The following is a 24,798-nucleotide window of genomic DNA, read 5'->3' as shown; positions in this document are numbered from 1 at the left end:
CAGAAAATGAATATTATTTTTTGAGGTAATATTGGAGTTACCAGCAGATTAACATTCTTTGTAAAGATAATGTATAAAGGCTGAAAGCAAAAGATACTCTCAATACACATTTCATTTCTCTAATTTCTTTGTGACATAAGTGTGAGAAATATTTCCCTTCTTAATAATACAATAGTGCAGTGAACTACTGATACTTGTCCTTGGAGCCTGCGTCAATAGGGAGCACTGGGGTCTTTGATTATTACAAGACTCAGGACTGACATCAACATCCATCTCCATTTCGCTGAGTCAGTTCTGGCTTCTGCCTCAGAATAAGGCACACAATTTAATGAAATTCCCTTTCCCTCTCAAAATTTTATCCCTTTGCTGGTGAATTATATGGTGACTCAACTCTGACACTCCTAAAGTATGCCGTTCATACCATATGAACTTAATATTGCCAGATATTCTACTTTAAAAAATAATGTTCGGATTTTTATGTTATTGATTTTTAAATATACGTAATTTATACAGCTACCCTAAAAACTTAAGTAGGCCTATAACATGTAGACCAATAAAACAAAACTGATTTTGATATTAGTGTACTATTGACAGACACTCATATACTTGGAAGAAGAAGGAAGGTATCTTACTGACCATTGAGAAGAAAATTCTGTTTGTTCTCTAATTTTTTTACCTATTGATGATCATAAAGCCACAGTGTAGATTTGAAAATATTTCTAAGTGAATAATATAAAATAGAACTTAACTTTTGTCTATTGATCAGAAATAAAGATTTTAACTGTATTTCCTCATGATGATTGGGCCAACATGTAAATTTATTAATAGTGGTCTTCTATGCCATATCTTCTTAGTTCAGTTATCCAAATATGTACCTATATGCTGTTTTGGCTTTTTCTAAAAAAATCAGAAGGAAATAGTTCACACCTATAAGTATGCAACTAGAGAAAATTCTGTTCACAACCCACTTTTTCCTCCCTATTATTTGAGCAAGCTATTTAAGCCTAACTTTGAGAGTATTTATAAAATAAAAAAATAGCTCCCGTAAAATATTTGAACACAATAATAAAACTCTGTAAGCTTCAAACTCAAACACAACTGGCTTCAAATCCTTAGTTCTTGGTCCACCAGGTACCAACAGTAGAAGTCTGGACACACTAGGCAAACTTTCTAATTTGCACTTTCTTCATAAATAGTAAAACCAACTTTTCATGATTGTGAGGTTTTAAAGGGAATATTTATTTACTTGATAATTTTTTATTATTTAAAGAGAATATATATTTAAAGGGAATAGATCATCTATCTATCATCTATCTATCATCTATCTATCTATCTATCTATCTATCTATCTATCATCTATCTATCTATCTATCTATCTATCTATCTATCTATCTATCTATCTATCTATCTATCATCTATATATCCATATCTTCTTTCCCAGAGGAAAGTCTAAAAAATGACTAACAGGAGAAAGGATGTGTTTCTGATAGATGGTATGTATTGCAAAGGACATTTATGCTAAAACAGTATTTTAATGACCAGGAGATTCATCTATACCATTTATTTGTTCTGTTGTTATTTTAAATTTTCTCCTTCCTATTCAATCATACATTTTGGGGGTGAAAAAACACAGTTATAATCAAATGTATATTCTTTGTGTGTGTTTTAAAAATAGTCATAAAATTCCTTTTTAATGAAATGGGGAAAAGAGCTATTTATTCACTTGGAGAGAAATCAGTATACCTCGAATTAAGAACTATTGATTCTCAGAGGTGAAAAAAGACATTTGTTGAAAATAGAACTAGATACTTCATTTATTTCACTTAGCTCCAAGATAGAGCAAGAAGAAAATGGAAGGATATGCCTCTCCATGTGGTATACTGGAAATTCTCTAATTGAAGAAAGATTTTCTTTCTTACTATGATGTATGTGTAAGGTTGAAGGCATTGAGGGGAGGGGTGAGCACATCAGACACTGATGATGTGACAAAGTCCCCGGCTGCTGCCCCTTCCCAACTTGAAAAATGTGCCTTAGGCTGGCCAATCCTGGTGCCGCTGTAAATCTAAGCTCTGCCTCCCCCTACCTTCTTTAGAAACTCACTGCCTGTCTACTTTCACGTGACTTCCCTGGCCTGTGACAGGAAGGCCATGGAACCTTCCCCAGGGGTATTCAAATAAATTACCTGGCCCTTTGTTGCCTCTCTTTGCCTGCTTATTTCAGCTAGAATTTATCTTACATTTGGTGCTGAAACTCCGGGAAGGAGTGTGAGTGTGGAGCCCCAAATGGCCACCAGCGGCCCCGCCCCCTCCTTCCCTAACCCAGGATCTCAGCCTGCTCTCTGCTGCGTGGACTATTTTCTGGTGAGTCCCTCAGTTTCCCCCAGTCTGCTTCCATTCCTAACTCCGTTTCACCTGGTCCATTAGAAATTGTAGCTATGTCCAGGTCTGGCTATTCAGCCCATCTGTTGCGAGTATCCAGGATACTCACCCCTGGCCTGCGGTGTGGGAAATGTCCCTCACCCAGGCTCCCAGGCCGTCTCCTCCCCTGACTTGGCACGCTTGAGATGCTGGGTGCTCCTCTCAGTGGGATTAGTTGAGAAGTGGTGCAGACATGGGGAACCAGCCCTCAAAAGCAGAGGCTCAGACCCGGTTGCAGTGCCTTATTTCTAATTTGGTTACTCTATGTTTGTCCCAGGAAGTTTGCAAATGGAAGCTAGTTTTTCTTTGCTCTGAGGCCGGGCCTCAGTATCCCTTGGACAATCAATCTCGCTGGCCCCCTGAGGGAACTTTCCATTTTTGCCTCCTCACCACCTGGATTAATTATTGCCATTGGAGCAGAGAGTAGAGTGAAATCCCATATGTGCAGGCTTTTTGGACTTTGCACCCCCACCCAAACCTTTATGTAAACATTAAATAACTCAAGTTCTCCTGGCCCGATCTCCAGTTAAACATTGTCAGCCTCTTACTCTGCCCAGTCCTTCCTTTTCAGATCCACCAGAAAACCTCAGTCGCCCACCTCCCTCAGCTCACAATCCCCTCCCCCTCTCTCCACCACCATCTTTAAGTCCTTTGTCTTCACACGTGTCACCTCCATCTTAAAGTCCTACATTCTCAACCATGCCGTTGTCCTGCTGTCCTCTTCCAGTGGCTGCACCACCCCCTCCCCCTCTCCTTCTGCCTTCACCGCCCTCTTCCCCTACCAGAACATGCTCCTCCAGCCCTCTAATTCCAGAAGCCACAAACAAGAAGCTGGAGAAAAACAAAGCAATTAGATATCAGTAACTCAAGTCTTTATATCAGTTTGTCTATCTGTGTATATGTTTTTATGTAAAAAGTGTTTCTGACTATAGTCATTGTATCTCAGTTTGTATGTTTGTGTGTCTAGGTATGTAAATGAGAAATATTTTCCTACCTCTGGATACTATTAATAAAAATTGATTTAAAAACAAGCACTTGTGAAAATTAGGCATCTTAAAACTTCCAGAAAATCTAATAAAAATTGTTAAGCATTAACGCTAATTTGAATTTGACTGAGGCAGGCATGTCCTTATTATCAGCTGTCTAAGTTTACCTAATGTCATTTAAGTTGATGTTATCTACTAAATCTTTTAAGAATAAATGCCTAAAGGCTTGGCTTTGTCTAATATTCAGTAAAGGTCTTGTAAATAACCTAGCATAGTTAAAAATAAGTAAACTAAATAAGTGTAGCAAATAAATCTCAGTATCAAGTACACAGCAAAATTAAAATTTTGTTTCCAGTTAAAAAGACAAAGTTTTCTTAACTGTTAATCTGCTCTTGATATTTAAAAAATTGCAATGAGTTCACTAATTGTTTTATCAAAGCAGTTTCTCAAGCTTAAAGTCTCAATAAATTGTCAGAATATTTAAGAAAATGAAATCTTAATATTAAAAGGACTAAAAGCTAAACTTTGCTAACAACTGTACAACCTTTATTTGCCTTTGAGGTATTTTGTTGTCATTCTGGTTAAATAGATAAGTATTTCTTCATAGCAACCTATAATCCTATTTAAGCAAATGCCAAAAAAAATCAAATTCATAAAGGTACTTTTACCTCTACTTCACTCTGATATTTTCCACAGAGCCCCTGGAACACGTCAGAAGAATTTCTTCTCATTGAGGAAAATACTTGGCTAATTTGGCTTATTTACCTACTTAATTACCTAGAAGGCACTGTCACAGAGAATGATGCTAAACTTTGTTACTAAATGTTTTGTGTTACAGAAATATCAGAATTTCCTTATGTCAATTGTCTTACAGTAAGCTTTCATCAGATCTTTAACCATTGTCATTTATGTCTTTTGTCATCTATAGTCACTGTTTTATTACTCCTAAACTAGTAAAAAACTAGATTTCAGCAAAACAAATATTAGTTACATAGAATTAAATAAACTAAGAAAGATAATTTTGTGACTTCTTATTTCAAATGTTGATAAAGTGTTTTAAGCTTTTTCTCTTAAGCTAACAACAGTTTAATAAATGACTGCCTTTATAAGCAGAATTGAAACTTTATCTTTTTCTCTACCTAATCCCTCCAGAATTTAAAAATTCTCAGTAACTATTTTTATATTTCATGGCAGTATATTTGTTTGCACAAGTTCAATAAGGATCTGCTTTCTTTATAAGAGGACCAATTAAAAACACTAGTTATATTACCAAAGCTTTGACTGTAACGTCATACCTGAGAGACATGTGTATCAACTCAGATATGAACAGACAGCTTTAAAGAACTAAGATTGACTTTATACAGACAACAAAGCCCCTTAGAATAACAAGCCTGGTACCTTGCTTACAGAGTTCCCAGCAGCCTCACCAGGTGAGTAAAGAAGGCCACTTCCTGGCAGATGCAGGAACCTCAAGAATGTGTTGGAAACCTCAAGAAGAAAATTCACCCAAATCTACAGGTACTACAGGCACAACCTGATGACAAGTCTTACTTGGCTTTCTGGCCTCAAAAGTCCTTTAAAAGTTCAATCTGAAATTCCTTACAAAAAGTTCCAGCAAAGCACATTTAAAAGAGCCTGTGTAATCAATTGCTCTTCTTGCTGCACTTATGCAAATAATAAAGCCAAATGTTAATTATTTTCTTAATCTAGCTACTTCTAATAAAAATAAGGGTAATTTTAGAGAAAAGTATTGCTTCAATAATGCAGTCTTATCTATACTAAATCCTAATCCTAGTCATTGAAACATAAAGTCAATCCAAAATTTTAGTTTCCCCGTAATACCTAGCTATAATTCTCAATTAAACTCTTCATATTTCTAGTTCTCATATTCAGCCATGCATTCTTAATTTCATCAAATTTGTCCTTCCAGAATAAAAGTGCAAACTTTCTGAGGCCCTCTCAACTGACCAGTGATGGAGACCTAGCTGCACCCTTTACTACGCTCCTTCTCAGCATGAAGCAGCCAGAGCAGTCATCGCCCCTTCTCCCTAACAGCAGCTAGAGTCTCTATGTGTAGAAAAGAAAATGAGACAAAAACCATGAGCTTGAACAGAGTGAAGTGAAGGCCTCTAGAGAAAGCAGAGCGAGATGTTTGCAGTCAGAGCAATATAGCTACTTGCTACAAACCCCCACCCCATGACGCCCCTTGTCAGACAGAAGTAGCCAGATCAAGTCGTTACCCATTATGACCAAAAGGCTGAAATATAAGGTTGAAGGCACTGGGGAGAGGGGGGAGCACATCAGACAGTGATGACGTGACAAAGTTCCCGGCTGCTGCCCCCTCCCAACCTGAAAAATGTGCCTTAGGCTAGCCAATCCTGGCGCCACTGTAAATCTAAGCTCTGCCTCCCCCTACCTTCTTTAAAAACTCGCTGCCTGTCTACTTTCACGTGACTTTCCTGGCCTGTGACAGGAATGCCATGGAACCTCACCTGGGGGTATTCAAATAAATTACCTGGCCCTTTGTTGCCTCTCTTTGCTTGCTTATTTTGGCTAGAACTTATCTTACAGTATGCACTTCTACTACTTTACCAATATGTCATTTACTCTATCTTCTTCAAAGATTTGCATTGCTGACTAAGGAAACTTCAAGAGTTAAAGGTGTACTGGTATTTCACATGACAGATAGGGGGGCATTTCACAATGGACAAAATAAATATAACCTGTAGAAACTTTGCCCACACTTGGTCCCATATATATCTAACTGCAGGAAAATCTGTAGAATGTGAATTTTGTCAATAGGCATCACTGACTCTCAGGATGTGTCCCTTGGCTACAATCCATGCTGAATAAGTGTGGAAATCATGAGAACACGTATGGGAAAGAAGGATGGTCCCAGAAATAAATTGCATTTCCTATAGGTGTGTAGACATTTCTCATAAGAGGATGGTAGAGAATTAAAAGATGGCAGATGTGTTCGCCCTAACGCAAAGAAGATGTTAGAGACCTTAGAGAACAGCCTTCTGACATGTTTTCATTTATAATTTTGGGCTAAGTTCAAGTGAGTAACTTTTAAAATACTCTGCCCCCCTAGAAATGCCCCTCTACCACATATTGTGGGAAATATATGTGTATATATGTGTGTGTATATATATATATGCTAAGAGTACAATGCTAATCGTCGGTCACACTCCCTAATACCAGAGAAGAATGTGATTAGTACTATAGCAAAGAGCAGCTTATATCTACAGAGCAGGGGAAAAGGACACCCTGTACCCTTCTGAATAGAGAATCTAAAATAACCATGGGGCTTAATCCTGTATTTCAGAATAAGTGACTTCTGAAAGGGATGTGGTGGACACCTCGGAACCACATGGTATGTAAGGAAGATACACTATTAAATTTGGTTCAATTCAATGCACACATAGCATGAAGTTAATAGAATTTGAGAAATAATTGTGTTGGTCATAAAATATTTTTGCTCATCATCCAATAAATCCTGGGTAAGTCTTTTCAAATGTGATTCATTCAGTTAGTAAATATATTAGAAAAAGTGACAATAACTATTTTATAAAATATTCCCCTTTTGAAAAACTTTTTTACAATCATTACAATAACTAACTTACCCAGGAATTCTGCTAAGTACAGGCGTTCACACATACAATTTCTTTGTAAGCTTAAAGAGGAGGTACCATACACTGGGATTTATGGATGAAAAACTTTCCTTGAAAAATTGAGTGAGTTGTAGAGAAATTAAATAAATTTAAAATGTTCTCAAGAAATCAAAAGAGACATAGAAATTGAATGAAGTCAGTGCATTTCATTCGTTGTTTCTGTTTTCCTTTGAGCTTCTGTGATAGATGAAACAAGACATTCATAAAAACAGAAAGCTAAATATGAATCCTGATTATTGATCTTATGTTTTATTTGAAATCATAGCTATTAAAATCATTTGAAAAATCAATATGGACATACAAAGAACTTTTTCACAACTCAATAATCAATTAGTTGAAATATAGATTTGAAAGCAAAAGAGGCAATTTTATACTAGATTTTGTAATTAAATTATCTCAAATTTAAGATCCTTACGTAGTTAATTTAGTCAATGGTAGACAAATTTAAATCAAGCCCAATGAAGCACATTCAAGACAATTCTGTGTATATTATCTGAAGTAATACTTTCCTCTGCTGAATTATCCTGCAGCCCTCCAAATAGATGTACAAAATTTAGAGGAGAATTCTCCTAATTTCTGACCTCAGGATGCCCAAACAAACAGATATCAGGATAGAAATGTGTTGGACTTAATTAAAAAAATGTCAAGAGAAATGTACCTCAAGAATTTTCACTGCATCATTGGTTCTACTACTGATTGTAAGGGAAATTACACCCTCAGGTGGAGCTGGTCTCCAAAGTTCTGCCAGAATCCTTTAAGATACTGTGCAGTGTTCCAGTTTTCTTGGGGAATAAGCTAAATGCAAGGTGAATTTTAAGTAAAAGCTACTTCCTGGTGTGAAAACTGTTACTATCTTCTAATAAAATGTACTAACAGCCCATGATAAGTGGACAACATTTCACGAGTGACAGCATTATTTTTGGGGGGAGTGGAATATGGAAATTATACCCTAATCAGATAGTTTGCAAAAATAAGCAGTGGCTAGCTTGCTATATGCAAATTCAAAAGAATCAAACAGAAAGTTCTGGTGTTAGTGAAACTATTCTTGAATAACAAAAACCTGATGGTTGGAATGTTTTAACTGTGACATTTCTAGATCTAAACTAATTTCAGAATCACCCTCAAGTAACATTTAATCTGATTCATATATGAAGCGCATATTGCTTCATCCCCTTATTTAAAATGAAATTTCACAAAACTATTTGATATCTTAGGTTATTTTCAAAATGTAGAATATTTTATAAACACAGTTGAAAAAACTATTCTATAGTTATCTTAGATGAATTATAAAATGTTCATGTATTTGAGATGTTGAATGTGCACAGTATATATTAATTAGCTTTCCAACATCACTTTAATGTTAGTGGTGTCTCACAGTGTAGTTTCCCATTATTGAATATCTTCACATACTGTCTAAAAAATCCCTTATATACATTTTAACTTTCTACTTTCAAGCATATGATTCTCTATTATTCTGTGAATTCAATTGCCAGTCTAGCCAAGGAAGGTGATAGAAGATGTTAGGCTTATAACAGGCATTCATCCAGTTTCTTTGGATGCCACAGGATGGTGAAGTACTTTCTCTATTGACTCAATTTCAGCTAAAGTACCATGCTTGGAACAACAGTTGGTAAAGAAAGTGCAGATTAACTTCGAGCATCCCCTCAAGGGCTTTAAAAAGAGTAGTCAAGTTTGTTTTTCTGTCTCTCTCTTACATTACTACAAACATTTATTTGAAGTAGCAACATATATCACATCTGGAAGTCATTGCCCTTGGTTAAAAGAACAGAACATGGCAAGAGAGCACTTAGGAGAGCTTGACATATGTCCTCTGGAGTCTGGGGCAGTTATGAACATACAGATTGATGTCTGCACTGCACCTGCCCTGACACTCTGAACATGGAAACTGGAGTAGGACTATCGTGGATGAGGGGAAAGGGCTGCCTGAACTTGTCATGGCAAAAATGTATGTGTTATCTTTTGCGAAAAGAACCTAGCAATATGGGGTTATGTGCTATGCCATTAGAGACAAGTTCTGAAGATAGTGGACTGATTTTTTAGAATTGATTAGGAGCACACTGCCTGTATAAGGTAAATTTTCAGCATTAACCAGTGTTCAGAGGACTTTCAAGAGCCCATACCTACATTTCTCCTGTAAGAGGCACTTACAACTAGTTCATTTATAGTCCACAGAAAACTACTGTAGTAGGAATAGTTACATTAAAATATAAGTAAATAAATTAATAACATTTTCTTTCACTTAATCCTAATCTGTACTTCCTCCACCCCCATCCTTAAAGACACAGAAGAAAAAGAGGAAGAGTAGGAGGGGAAGGAATAACAATGAATAGATAAACCATGTCTCTCGGACACATTACAAGATCATGAGCTAAAGGGCAATCCTGAGTGAAGGAGATGAATGTGAACGTTTAATTTATTTACAAGTCAGTTTTGCATTACCAAAAGGTAATGCATCCTATGATCCTGAACTGGATTATCTCCCAGAGGAAAGGAGGAAAGATATAATCAAGTTTAAACTCTTTAACTGAGGACATTGTCCTTTCCCCCTCTGAATCTGCATCAAGTTCAGACTATTCAAAATCCAATTCATGATATTTTTATTAATGCCTTTTTTGAAACTGCAATACAAGTAGACAAACACTCATGTCCCAGGAAGGAAAGAAATCATGTTTTATGCAGGGCTGCTAAAGTTTGGTCAAAAATCTTTAGAGACGAGCTGGCAAATACTCATTTGCATTAAGTTAGGTGACTTGAAATGAAATTTTCAAGAAAAAGGTCTATGTTTCCATTTGTCTTTTCAAAAAATAAACATTAATATTTAGAACAATTTAGAATCAAAAAAATTGAGAAGGCAATCTTAATTCATTTCTCCCTATATAAACGTTTTACATTAAAATGATAGATTTGTTATAATTAACCAATATTGATACCTTATTATTAAATAAATTCCATACTTTATTCAGATTTCTTTAGTCTAAGCTAATATCTTTTGATTCTTCAGGAGTCTATCAAATATGTCATATTACATTTAGTTGTCATACTTCTTGCTAGATTATAGAGTAAGATTTTGTTTTGCTTACTAAGGAACTGCAAAACTATCTCCAAAATGAGCATACCATTTTGGATCTCAACCTGCAATAGTTTCTGTTGCTCTATCAGCATTTACTATTGTTAGTTATTAGGATTTTAGTATTCTAATATATGTCTGGTGGTAATTTTTTAATTCATTTTATTATCATTAATCTACAATTACATGAAGAACATTACAGTCACTAGACTCCCCCCCTTCACAAAGTCCCTCCCCACAAACCCCATTCACAGTCCATCAGAGTAGTAAGATACTATAGAATCACTACTTGTCTGCTCTGTGTTGCACATCCATCCCAACGTCCCCACCAAACACATTACACATACTAATAGTAAGGCCCCCTTTCTTCTTCCTCGCCCTTATCCATCCCTTCCCACCCACCCTCCCCAGTCCCTTTCCCTTTGGTAACCATTAGTCCATTCTTGGGTTCTGTGATTCTGCTGCTGTTTTATTCCTTCAGTTTTTCTTTATTCTTATACTCCACATACAAGTGAAATCACTTGGTAATTGTCTATCTCTGCCTGGCTTATTTCACTGAGCTTAATACCCTCTAGCCCCATCCATGTTTTTGCTATGGTAGGATTTCTTTTCTTCTTATAGCTGAATAATATTCCATTGTGTACATGTACCACGTGTTTTTATCCATTCAACTATTGATGGACATTTAGGTTGCTTCCATATCTTGGCTATTGTAAATAATGCTGTTATAAACATAGGGGTGCATCTGTCTTTTTCAAACTGGGCTGCTGCATTCCTAGGGTAAATTCCTAGAAGTGGAATTCCTGGGTCAAATGGTATTTCTATTTTGAGCTTTTTGAGGAACCTCCATATTGCTTTCCACAATGGTTGAACTAATTTGCATTCCCACCAGCAGTGTAGGAAGGTTCCTCTTCTTTGCAACCTCGCCAACATTTGTTGTTGTTTGTCTTTTTGATGGTGACGATACTTACTGGTGTGTGGTGATATCTCATTGTGGTTTTAATTTTCATTTCTCTGATGACAAGTGATGTGGAGCATCTTTTCATGTGTCTGTTGCCACCTGAATTGCTTCTTTGGAGAACTGTCTGTTCAGCTCCTCTGCCCATTTTTTAATTGGATTATTTGCTTTTTGTTTGTTGAGGTGTATGAGCTCTTTATATATTTTGTATGTCAACCCTTTATTGGATCTGTCATTTATGAATATATTCTCCCATACTGTAGGGCACCTTTTTGTTCTATTGATGGTGTCCTTTGCTGTACAGTAGATTTTCAACTTGATATAGTCCCACTTGTTCATTTTTGCTTTTGTTTCCCTTGCCTGGGGAGATATGTTCATGAGGAAGTCACTCATTTTTATGTCCAAGAGATTTTTGCCTATGTTTTTCTCTAAGAGTTTTATGGTTTCATGACTTACATTCAGGTTTTTGATCCATTTCAAATTTACTTTTGTGTATGGGCTTAAACAGTGATCCAGTTTCATTCCCTTACATGTAGCTGTCCAGTTTTGCCAGCACCATCTGTTGAAGAGACTGTCATTTCCCCATTGTATGTCCTTGGCTCCTTTATCATATATTAGTTGACTATATATGTTTGGGTTAATGTCTGGGGTCTCTATTCTGTTCCACTGGTCTGTGGGTCTGTTCTGGTGCCAGTACCAAATTGTCTTGATTACTGTGGCTTTGTAGTAGAGCTTGAAGCTGGGGAGCAAGATCCCCCCACTTTACTCTTCCTTCCCAGGATTGCTTTGTCTATTTGAGATTTTGTGTTTCCATATGAATTTTTGAACTCTTTGTTCTAGTTCGTTGAAGAATGTTGTTGGTAATTTGATAGGGATTCAATCAAATCTGTATATTGCTTTGGGGAGGATGGCCATTTTGATGACATTAATTCTTCCTAGCCAAGAGTATGGTATGAGTTTCCATTTGTTAGTGTCCTCTTTAATTTCTCTTAAGAGTGTCTTATCGTTTTGAGGGTATAGGTCTTCTTGGTAAGGTTTATTCCTAAGTATTTTATTCTTTTTGATGCAATTGTGAATGGAATTGTTTTCCTGATTTCTCTTTCTATTAGTTCATTGATAGTATATAGGAAAGCCACAGATTTCTGTGTGTTTCTTTTGTATCCTGAATGTTTGCTGTATTCTGATATCAGTTCTAGTAGTTTTGGAGTGGAGTCTTTAGGGTTTTTTATGTACAATATCATGTCATCTGCAAATAGTGACAGTTTAACTTCTTTTTTACCAATCTGGATTCCTTATATTTCTTTGTTTTGTCTAATTGCTGTGACTAGGACCTCCAGTACTATGTTGAATAACAGTGGAGAGAGTGGCCATCCCTGTCTTTTTCCTGATCTCAGAAGAAAAGCCTACAGCTTTTCACTGTTGAGTATGATGTTGGCTGTAGGTTTATCATATATGGCCTTTATTATGTTGAGGTACTTGCCCTGTATACCCATTTTGTTGAGATTTTTTATCATGAATGAATGTTGAATTTTGTCAAATGCTTTTTCAGCATCTATGGAGATGATCATGTGGTTTTTGTCCTTCTTTTTGTTTATGTGGTGGATGATATTGATGGATTTTTGGATGTTGTACCATCCTTGCATCCCTGGGATGAATCCCATTTTTGTCCTGGTATATGATCCTTTTGATATATTTTTGAATTCAGTTTGCTAATATTTTGTGGAGTACTACTGCGTCTATGTTCATCAGGGATATTGGTCTGTAATTTTCCTTTTTGGTGGGGTCCTTGCCCTGTTTTGGTATTAGGGTGATGTTGGCTTCATAGAATGAGTTTGGAAGTATTCCCTCCTCTTCTATTTCTTGGAAAAATTGAAGGAGAACGGGTATTATATCTTCTCTGAATGTGTGATAAAATTCCAATGTTAATCGATCTGGCCCAGGGTTTTTTTTCCTAGGTAGTTTTTTTTATTACCACATCATTTTCTGTGTTGGTTATAGTTTTGTTTAGATTTTGTGTTTCTTCCTTGGTCAGTCTTGGAAGATTGTATTTTTCTAAGAAGTTGTCCATTCCTTCTAGGTTTTCCACGTTGTTAGCATGTAGGTTTCCATAGTAGTCTTGAATAATTCTTTGTATTTCTGTTGGATCCGTCGTGATGTTTCCTTCTCATTTCTGATTCTGTTGATATGTCTTGATTCTCTTTTTCTCTTAATAAGTCTGGCTAGAGGCTTATCTGTTTTGTTTATTCTCTCAAAAAACAGCTCTTGGTTTCATTGTTTTTTGTATTGTTTTATTCTTCTCAATTTTGTTTATTTCTTCTCTGGTGTTCATTATGTCCCTCCTTTTGTTGACCTTACACCTCATTTGTTCTTCTTTCAATTTTGATAATTGTGACATTAGACTATTCATTTCGGTTTGTTCTTCCTTCTTTAAATATGCATTTATTGCTATATAGTTTCCTCTTAAGACTGCTTTCACTGGGTCACACAGAAGTTGGGCTTTGTATTGTTTTCATTTATTTCCATATATTGCTGGATCTCCATTTTAATTTGGTCATTGATCCATTGACTATTTAAGAGCATGTTGTTAAGCCTCCATGTATTTGTGAGCCTTTTTGCCTTTTTTGTACAGTTTATTTCCAGTTTTACACCTTTGTGGTCTAAAAAGTTGGTTGGTAGGATTTCAATCTTTTAGAATTTACCTCGGCTCTTTTTGTGGCCTAGTATGTGGTCTACTGTGGAGAATGTTCCATGTGCACTTGAGAAGAATGCGTATCCTGTTGCTTTTGGGTGTAGAGTTCTATAGATGTCTATTAGGTCCATCTGTTCTAGTGTGTTGCTCCGTGCCTCTGTGTCCATACTTATTTTCTGTCTGGTGGATCTGTCCTTTGGAGTGAGTGGTGTGTTGAAGTCTCCTAAAATGAATGCATTGCATTCTATTTCCTCCTTTAGTTCCAGTATTTGTTTCACATATGCTGATGCTCCTTTGTTGGGTGCATATATATTTATAATAGTTATATTCTCTCATTGAACTGAGCCTTTTATCATTATATAATGTCCTTCTTTATCTCTTGTTACTTTTTTTGTTTTGAAGTCTATTTTGTCTGATAGAAGTACTGCAACACCTGCTTTTTCCTCCCTATTGCTTGCATGAAATATCTTTTTCCATCCCTTGACTTTTAGTTTGTGCATGTCTTAGGGTTTGAGGTGAGTCGCTTGTAAGCACCGTATAGATGGGTTTTGTTTTTTTATCCTTTCAGTGACTCTATGTCTTTTGATTGGTGCATTCAGTCCATTTACATTTAGGGTGATTATCAATAGGTATGTGCTTATTGCCATTTCAGGCTTTAGATGCGTGGTTACCAAAGGTTCCAGGTTTCTTTCCTTACTATCTAAGAGTCTAACTTAACTCACTTAGTATGCTGTTAACACACAATCTGAAGGTTCTTTTCTATTTCTCCTCCTTTTTCTTCCTCCTCCATTCTTTACATATTAGGTATAACATTCTGTACTTTTTCTCTATTCCTTGATTGACTTTGGGGATAGTTGCCTTAATTTTGCATTTGCTTAGTAATTAGTTGATCTACTTTCTTTACTGTTGTTTTATTACCTCTGGTGACAGCTATTCAACCTTAGGAGCACTTCCATCTATAGCAGTCCCTCCAAAATTGACTGTAGAGATGGTGTGTGGGAGGTAAATTCTCTTAGCTTTTGCTTATCTGAAATTGTTTCATTCCCCCTTCAAATTTAAGCAATAATCTTGCAGGATAAAGTAATCTTGGTTCCAGTCCCTTCCGCTTCATGTCATTAAATACATCATACCACTGCCATCTGGCCTGTAAGGTTTCTGCTGAGAAGTATGATGTTAGCCCAATGGGCTTCCCTTTGTATGTTATCTTATTTCTGTCTCTGGCTGCTTTTAACAGTCTGTCCTTATCCTTGATCTTTCCCATTTTAATTACTATGTGTCTTGGTATTGTCTTCCTTGGGTCCCTTATGTTGGGAGATCTGTGGATCTCCATGGCCTGAGAGACTATCTCCTTCCCCAGACTGGGGAAATTTTCCACAACTACCCCCTCAAAGACACTTTCTATCCCTTTCTCTCTCTCTTCTTCTTCTGGTATCCCTATAATATGAACATTGTTCCGCTTGGATTGGTCACACAGTTCTCGCAATATTCTTTCAATCTTAGAGATCCTTTTTTCTCTCTGTGCCTCAGCTTCTTTGTATTCCTCTTTTCTAGTTTCTATTTCATTTATCATCTCCTCCACCATATATAACCTGCTTTTAATACCCTCCATTATGCTTTTCAATGATTGAATCTCTGACCTGAATTCATTCCTGTGTTCTTCGATGTCTTTCCATACCTCCATTAGAATGTTGATGATTTTCATTTTGAACTCCCTTTCAGGAAGAGTCACGAGATCCATATCACTTAAATCTTTCTCAGGAGTTGTATTAACAATTTTACTCTGGACAAGGTTCCTTTGGCATTTCATGTTTGTATATGGTGCCCTCTAGTGTCCAGAAGCTCTATTCTGGAGCTGCTCAGTCCCTGAAGCAATGTTGGGGTTGCAGAGGAGTGGTGCTGGTGCCTGGGGGGAGGAAAGAGCTGTTCCCCGCCTCCCAGCTACTATGCCTGTCTCCACTGCCTGAGCCAGTGTGCCAGTCACACAGGTTTAAGTTTTTGTCCCTGAGCAGCCAGATATGGATCCCTGCTTTCCATAAGCGGCCAGTATCCCAATCTCCCTAGGAACTCTGTCTGTATTAACTTTCCAATCCTGTAGTCATGCGATTCTCATGAAAGCACCATGAAATGTAGGTTTGTGCTCCCAGAGCAGATCTCCGGAGCTAGCTATTCATCAGTCCCAAGCCTTCCACTCCCTCCCTTCTCCATTTCTCTTCCTCCCACTGGTGAGCTGGTGTTGGGTAAGGGCTTGGGTCCCATGGATCCACAGCTCTGCTATTTTAGCCCTTTTGGTGAAGTCTGCTCTTTTCTTCAGGTGAATGCAGTCTAATGCCATCCTCTTTCTTATTGCTCTCTCAGGATTAGTTGCGCCAACTAAACTTTCTAATTGTATCCAGCTTTAGGAGGAAGCCTCTGTCTCTCCTCTCACACCACCATCTTTAATCTCATTACCTAGTGGTATTTTATTGAAGTTTGCATTTGTAATTACCTAATGACATATGATGGCAAACATTTTTTCATATGCTTCTTTGTCCTCTTACATCATCTCTATGAGATATTTGTTCAAATGTTTTACTTATTTTTAATTGTGTATTTGCCTTTTCTTATTTTTGAATCTTAAGAGTTCTTTATATATTTTGGATACAAGTCCTTTATCAGGTAAATGTCTTACAAATATTCTTTTTCAGTTTGACTTTTTTTTTTATTCTGTTAATGATATCTTTCACAGAGTAGATAGATCTTTTTAATATTAAGGAAATTCAACTTACCAATTTTCCTTTCATACAGCATGGTATTACTATTGAATTTAAAGTCTTACCACAAAATCCAAGGTGACATCAGTAGTTTTAGAAAATTCTAAGACATTATGAATTCTGCTGTTTTATTCTCTCTCCTCTGACATGCTAATTATGCATATAGTTTTGAAATTTCCCCCGTCTTTTATATCCTGCTGTTATTATTATTATTATTATTATTATTATTAATTATTTTATCTTTTGGAATTTCACTTAGGGGAGTTATTTTGGCATATATTCAAACTCGCTAATTCATTTCTTAACCATTTTCAGTCTACCTCAGTGCCCATTAAAGACATTTTGTTAGTGTTTTTGATTTCTCACTTTTCTTTTGATTTCTTCTTAAAATTCCTACCTCTCTGTTCACATATCTCATCTGTTCTTGCACATCACCCCTTTCACTATAGCCATTAACTTATTAATTATAGTAATGATTATCTGATAATTCCAATATCTGTGTCATAGCAGAGTTTGTTTCTGATGTTTGCATTGTCTCTTACGACTATGTTGAAATACACTAGACCGTTCTTTTAAAAGAAAAATTATTTTACCAGACCCTAACCTTGTGGCATTTTACAGAATCTAACCTATCGAGATAAGGGAAAATAACCAACTTCAGCCTTCTCTAGCCATCCTGTCTTTAGGAGAGACTGAGAAGCACGGGTGATGTTCACATTACAGGGACACAAACTCATCAAAAACTGAGACCTAATTATAGAACTACAGAATTCTTCCATTCCCCACACCACAATACCAAAGGCCTATTTACCACAGTTCCTTTGATTTGCTGCATAATGGCTGCCTATCAACAAAACACTAAAATAATATAAAAGGCAAAATTGTATGTTGAAGAGACTGAACAAGCATCAGAACCAGAGTCAGATATGACAGAGACATTGGACTTCACAAACTAGGAGTTTCAAAGAACTATGGTAAGTATGCTAGCAACTTTAACAGGGTAACTATACAATGTGAAAGAAGAGATAGTTGAGGATTAAAGATGATGGCGTGAGAGGAGAGACAGAGGCTTCCTCCTAAAACTGGATACAATTAGAATTTTAGTTGGCACAACTAATCCTGAGACAGCAACAGAAAAGAGGATGGTGTCAGACTGCATACACCTAAACAAAAGAGCAGACCTCACCGAATGGCTTCCCCCGAGAACTGAGCCCTTCCCCAACTCCAGCTCACCAGCAGGAGGAAGAGAAATGGAGCAGTGAGGGAGTGGAAGGCTTGGGAACTGCTGAATACCTAACTCTGGAGATGTGCACTGAGGGCACAAACCTAAATTTCATGGTGCTTTCATCATACTCTTCTCATGACTGTGTTGGAAAGCTGGGACAGGCAGAGTTTCTGGGGACACTGGGATTCCAGCTGCTTGTGAAAAGCAGGGATCCATATACGGCTGCTCTGGGACAAAAGCTTATACCTGTGTGTTTGGCCCACTGGTTCAGGTAGTGGAGATAGGCACAACAGCCAGGAAGTGGGGAGCAGCTCTTTCCTCCCACCGGCACCAATACAGCTCCCCTGTGACCCTCGACACTGCTACAGAGGCTGAACCGCTCCATAATAGAGTTTATGGACACTAGAGGGCTCCATATACAAACATGAAACACCAAAGAAACCTGTCCCAGAGTAAAATTATTAATACAACTCCCAAGACAGATTAAACTGATATGAACCTTGTAACTCTTCCTGAAAGGGAGTTCAAAATAAAAATCATTAACATTCTAATGGAGGTACGGAAAGGCATCCAAGAACACAGGAATGAATTCAGGTCAGAGATCCAATCGTTGAAAAGCATAATGGAGGGTATTAAAAGCAGGTTATATACGGTGGAGGGGACGATAAATGAAATAGAAACTAGAGAAGAGGAATACAAAGAAGCTGAGGCACAGAGAGAAAAAAGGATCTCTAAGATGGAAAGAATATTGCGAGAACTGTGTGACCAATCCAAGCGGAATAATGTTCGTATTATAGGGATACCAGAAGAAGAAGAGAGAGAGAAAGGGATAGAAAGTGTCTTTGAGGAGGTAGTTGTGGAAAACTTCCCCTATCTGGGGAAGGAGATAGTCTCTCAGGCCATGAAGATCCACAGATCTCTCAACACAAGGGAGACAACAGCAAGACACATAGTAATTAAAATGGAAAATATCAAGGATAAGGACAGACTGTTAAAAGCAGCCAGAGACAGAAGTAAGATCACATACAAAGGAAAACACATCAGGCTAACATCATACTTCTCAGCAGAAACCTTACAGGCCAGATGGGAGTGGTATGATGTATTTAATGACATGAAGTGGAAGGGACTGGAGCCAAGATTACTTTATCCAGCAAGATTATCATTTACATTTGAAGTAGGGATTAAACAATTTCCAGATAAGCAAAAACTGAGAGAATTTACCTCCCACACAGCATTTCTACAGTCTATTTTGGAGGGACTGCTATAGATGGAAGTGCTCCTAAGGTTGAATAGCTGTCACCAGAGGAAATAAAACCACTGTAAAGAAATTAGAACAGCTAATTACTAAGCAAATGCAAAATTAAATTAACTATCCCCAAAGTCAATTAAGGGATAGACAAAAAGTACAGAATTTGATACCTAATATATAAAGAATTAAGGAAGAAGAAAAAGGAGGAGAAATAGAAAAGAACCTTTAGATTGTGTTTGTAACAGCATACTAAGTGAGTTAAGTTAGACTCTTATATAGTAAGGAATGTAACCTGGAACCTTTGGCAAAAACGAATCGAAAGCCTGAAATGGCAATAAGTACATACCTATCAATAATCACCCTTAATGTACATGGACTGAATGCACCAATCATAAGACTTAGAGTCACTGAACAGATAAAAAAACAAGACCCATCTATATTCTACTTACAAGAGACACACATCAAACCCACATACATGCACAGACTAAAAGTCAAGGGATGGAAAAGATATTTCATGCAAATAATAGGGAAAAAAAGCAGGTATTGCAGTACTACTATCAGACAAAATAGACTTTAAAACAAAGAAAGTCACAAGAGATAAAGAAGGACATTAATTCATGATAAAGGGCTCAGTCCAAAAAGAGGATATAACCATAATAAATATATATTCACCCAACACAGGAGTATCAGCATATTTGAAACAAATACCAACAGAACTAAAAGAGGAAATAGAATGCAATACATTCATTTTAGGAGACTTCAACCCAGCATTCATTCCAACGGACAGATCCACTAGACAGAAAATAACTAAGGACACAGAGGCACTGAACAACACACTAGAATAGATGGATCCAATAGACATCTATAGAAATCTAGAACAAAAAGCATCAGGATAGACATTCTTTTTAAGTGCACATGGAACATTCTCCAGAATAAACCACATAACGGGCCACAAAAAGAACCTCAGTAAATTCAAAAAGATTGAAATTCTACCAACCAACTTTTCAGCCTACAAAGGTATAAAACTAAAACTAAATTGTACAAAGAAATCAAAAAGGCTCACAAACACATGGAGGCTTAACAACATGCTCCTAAATAATCAATGGAGCAACAACCAAATTAAAATGGAGATCCAGCAATATATGGAAATAAATGAAAACAACAAAAAGCACCAACTTCTGTGTGATGCAGCAAAAGCAGTCTTAAGAGGAAAGTGTATAGCAATCCAGGCATCTTTAAAGAAGGAACAACAATCCCAAATGAATAGTCTAATGTCACATTTATCAAAATTAGAGAAAGAAGAACAAATGAGGCATAAGTTCAGCAGAAGGAGGGACATAATAAAGATCAGAGAAGAAATAAATTAAATTGAGAAGAATAAAACAGTAGAAAAAAATCAATGAAACCAAGAGCTGTTTCTTTGAGAAAATAAACAAAATAGATAAACCTCTAGCGAGACTTATTAAGAGAAAAAGAGAATCAACACACATCAACAGTATCAGAAATGAGAAAGGAAACATCACGACAGACTCCAACAGAAATACAAAGAATTATTAGAGACTGCCATGAAAACCTATATGCTAACAAGCTGGAAAGCCAGGAAGAAATGGACAACTTCCTAGAAAAATACAACCTTCTCAGACTGACCAAGAAAGAAACACAATATCTAAACAAACCTATTACCAGCAAAGAAATTGAAGTGGTAATCAAAAAACTACACAAGAACAAAACCCCAGGCCAGATGGACTTACCTCAGAACTTTTTCAGACATACAGACAAGACATAATACCTATTCTCCTTGAAGTTTTCTGAAAAATAGAAGAGGAGGGAATACTCCTATTCTCATTCTGTGAAGCCAACATCACCCTAATACCAAAACCAGGCAAAGACCCCACCAAAAAAGAAAATTACAGACCAATATCCCTGATGAACGTAGATGCAAAAATAACTCAACAAAATATTAGCAAACCGAATTCAAAAATACATAAAAATAATCATACACCATGACCAAGTGGGATTCATCCAAGGGATGCAAGGATGGCACAACATCCAAAAATCTATCAATATCATCCACCACATAAACAAAAAGGACAAAAACCACATGATCATCTCCATAGATGCTGAAAAAGCATTCAACAAAATTCAACATCCATTCATGATAAAAACTCTCAATAAAATGGGTATACAGGGCAAGTACCTCAACATAAATAAAGGCCATACATGATAAACCCACAGACAACATCATACTGAAAAATGAGAAGCTGAAATCTTTTCCTCGGCGATCGGAAACAAGACAGGGATGTCCACTCTCCCCACAGTTATTCAACCTAGTACTGTAGGTCTTAGCCATGGCAATTAGACAAAACAAAGAAATACAAGGAATCCACATTGGTAAAGAAGAATTTAAACTGTCACCATTTGCAGATGACATGATATTGTACATAAAAAATCCTAAAGACTCCACTCCAAAACTAGTAGAACTGATATCAGAATACAGTAAAGTTGCAGGATACAAAATTAACACACAGAAATCTGTGACTTTCCTATACATTAACAATGAACTAATAGAGAAATCAGGAAAAGAATTCCATTCACAATTGCTTCAAAAAGAATAAAATACTTAGGAATAAACCTAACCAAAGAAGTGAAAGACCTATACCCTGAAACGATAAGACACTCTTAAGAGAAATTAAAGAGGAGACTAACAAATGGAAATGCATCCCATGCTCTTGGCTAGGAAGAATTAATATCATCAAAATGGCCATCCTGCCCAAAACAAGACATACAGACAAGACATAATACCTATTCTCCTTGAAGTTTTCTAAAAAATAGAAGAGGAGGGAATACTCCTAAACTCATTGTATGAAACCAACATCACCCTAATACCAAAACCAGGCAAAGACCCCACCAAAAAAGAGGATTTGATGCAATCCCTATCAAATTTCCTACAGCATTCTTCAACAGACTGGAACAAATAGTTGAAAAATTCATATGAAACACCAAAGATGCCGCATAGCCAAAGCAATCCAGAGTAGGAAAATAAAGTGGGGGAAATCTTGCTCCCCAACTTCATGCTCTACTACAAAGCCACAGTAATCAAGACAGTTTGATACTGGCATAAGAACAAAGCCACAGACCAGTGGAACAGAATAGAGACTCCAGACATTATCCCAAACATATATGGTCAATTAATATACGATAAAGGAGCCATGGACATACAATGGGAAAATGACAGTCTCTTCAACAGATGATGCTGGCAACACTGGTCAGCTACATGTAAGAGAATGAAACTGGATCACTGTCTAACCCCATACACAAAAGTAAATTTGAAATGGATCAAAAACCTGAATGTAAGTCATGAAACCATAAAACTCTTAGAGAAAAACCTAGGCAAAAATCTCTTGGACATAAACATGAGCAATTTCTTCATGAACATACCTCCCTGGGCAAGGGGAAAAAAAGCAAAAATGAACAAGTTGGACTATATCAAGCTGATAAGCTTCTGTACAGCAAAGGACACAATCAATAGAAAAAAAGGAACCCTACAGTATGGGAGAATATATTCATAAATGACAGATCTGATAAAGGGTTGACATCCAAAATATATAAAGAGTACATGCACCTCAACAAACCAAAAGCAAATAATCCTATTAAAAAATGGGCAGAGGAGCTGAACAGACAGTTCTCCAAAGAAGAAATTCGGATGGCCAACAGACACATGAAAAGATGCCCCACATCGCTAGTCATCAGAGAAATGAAAAATAAAACCACAATGAGATATCACTTCACACCAGTAAGGTTCGCCACTATCCAAAAGACAAACAACAACAAATGTTGGCGAGGTTTTGGAGAAAGGGGAACCCTTCTACACTGCTGGTGGGAATGTAAATTAGCTCAACCATTGTGGAAAGCAATATGGAGGTTCCTCAAAAAGCTCAAAATAGAAATACCATTTGACCCAGGAATTCCACTTCTAGGAATTTACCCTAAGATTCAGCAGCCCAGTTTCAAAAAGACAGATGCACCTCTATGTTTATCACAGCACTATATACAATAGCCAAGAAATGGAAGCAACCTAAGTGTCCATCAGTAGATGAATGGATAAAGAAGATGAGGTCCATATTCACAATGGAATATTATTCAGACATAAGAAGAAAACAAATCCTACCATTTTCAACAACATGGATGGAGCTAGAGGGTATTATGTTCAGTGAAATAAGCTGGGCAGAGAAAGACAAGTACCAAATGATTTCACTCATATGTGGAGTATAAGAACAAAGAAAAACTGAAGGAACAAAACAGCAGCAGAATCACAGAACCCAAGAATGGACTAACAGTTACCAAAGGGAAAGGGACTGGGGAGGATGGGTGGGAAGGGAGGGATGTGCAACACAGAGAAGACATGAAGTGATTCTACAGTATCTTACTATGCTGATTGACAGTGCCTGTAATTGGATCTGTTGTGGGAACTTGCTGAAGGGGGGAATCTTGTAAACATAATGTTCTTCATGTAATTATAGATTAATGGTAACAAAATGAACAAAAAAATAAATAAAAGATAAAGAAGAGATAAAGTAAGGAGAAAGAAATTCTATGAATGAATCAAAAGAAATTAAAGGACCAATATACTGTAATAGGGATGAAGAATGCCTTTGACAGACTCATTAGAGACTGGACATAGCTGAGAAAAGAATCTCTGACCTTGAGAGTATGTTAATAGAAACTTCAAAAACTAAACACCAACAAGGGAAAAAAACATGTTTTATTAAAAAAATAGAATATACAAAAACTGCAGGCCAATCATGAAAGATATAACATATGTAAAATGGAAATACCAAACGGAGAATAAAGAGAGAAAGGAACCTAATACAAATATGAAGCAATAATGAAAGAATTTCCCCAAACTAATTACAAACACTGAATCATATGAAGCTCAAGAACATCAAGCAGGATAAATGCAAAAAAAGAAAACTAAACCTTGACATATGTTATTCAAATTTCAGAAAATCAAAGATACAACATCTTGGAAGATGCCAGAGGAAATAGAAAACATTGCCTAAGATGAGTAAATGAAAGAATTATATCCAACTTCTCAGGAATCATGCCAACCTGAGGGAAGAGTGAAATATGTAGTGTTGAGGGGGGAAAAAAAACACCAACATAGAATCCTACTGCAAATTCATCCTTCAAGAGGAGAAATAAAGACTATGAAAAATTGAGGAAATTTGCTATTGCCAATAAACCTACTTTGCAAGAAATGGTAAAGTTCTTCAGAGAAGAAAAATGATATATACCAGAAACCTAGTTATAGCTGAAGAAAGGAAAAGAACTAGAGAAGAAAAAGGAAAAAGGAAATGAGAAACTGTTGTTTTTCTTATATTAATTGATATTATATAGAGGTTGTCCAAAATAAAAATAACAATGTAATAAATTTGATTATATATATGTATGCTTATGTGTACTGAAATGAATGACAGACTGATACAGGGGATCAAAGGGAAGAATTAAGGAACATTTTACTATTACAAGTTACCTGAAGCCTTACAGTGTTATTTAAAAGTACATCTGGATTATTTATAAACATATATTGCAAATTCTAGGGGAACAATTAAAAATTTTTTAAATATGTACAATTTATATGCTAAGGAGACAAAACAGAAACATTTAAAATGCTGAATTAAAACCACCAAAAGCAGAAAAAGCATGCAAAACAAAAATAGGAATAAAACTAAAGGGCAACAAAGAGGAAAGAGTAACAAACA

The 24,798-nt window shown here is 36.5% G+C and overlaps 1 long non-coding RNA gene across 2 annotated transcripts; it reads left to right on the top strand.

The window, feature by feature from the left end:
• Positions 1–2,140: 2,140 nt before the first annotated feature.
• Positions 2,141–24,430, top strand: LOC118966993 (uncharacterized). Of its 2 annotated transcripts, XR_005053751.2 has the most exons (4): positions 2,141–2,360; positions 4,813–4,921; positions 6,732–6,779; positions 24,040–24,430. It is a non-coding gene; the product is annotated as an uncharacterized lncRNA (long non-coding RNA). The 2 variants fall into 2 exon arrangements; XR_005053752.2 differs by lacking the exons at positions 6,732–6,779; positions 24,040–24,430 and adding an exon at positions 5,334–6,067.
• Positions 24,431–24,798: the final 368 nt, after the last annotated feature.

Source organism: Manis javanica, chromosome 5 (genome assembly GCF_040802235.1).
Source record: "Manis javanica isolate MJ-LG chromosome 5, MJ_LKY, whole genome shotgun sequence".
Classification (NCBI taxonomy): Eukaryota; Metazoa; Chordata; class Mammalia; order Pholidota; family Manidae; genus Manis; species Manis javanica.
The sequence above is the reverse complement of the archived record's forward strand: the minus strand, read 5'-3'. Positions and strand labels throughout refer to the sequence as shown.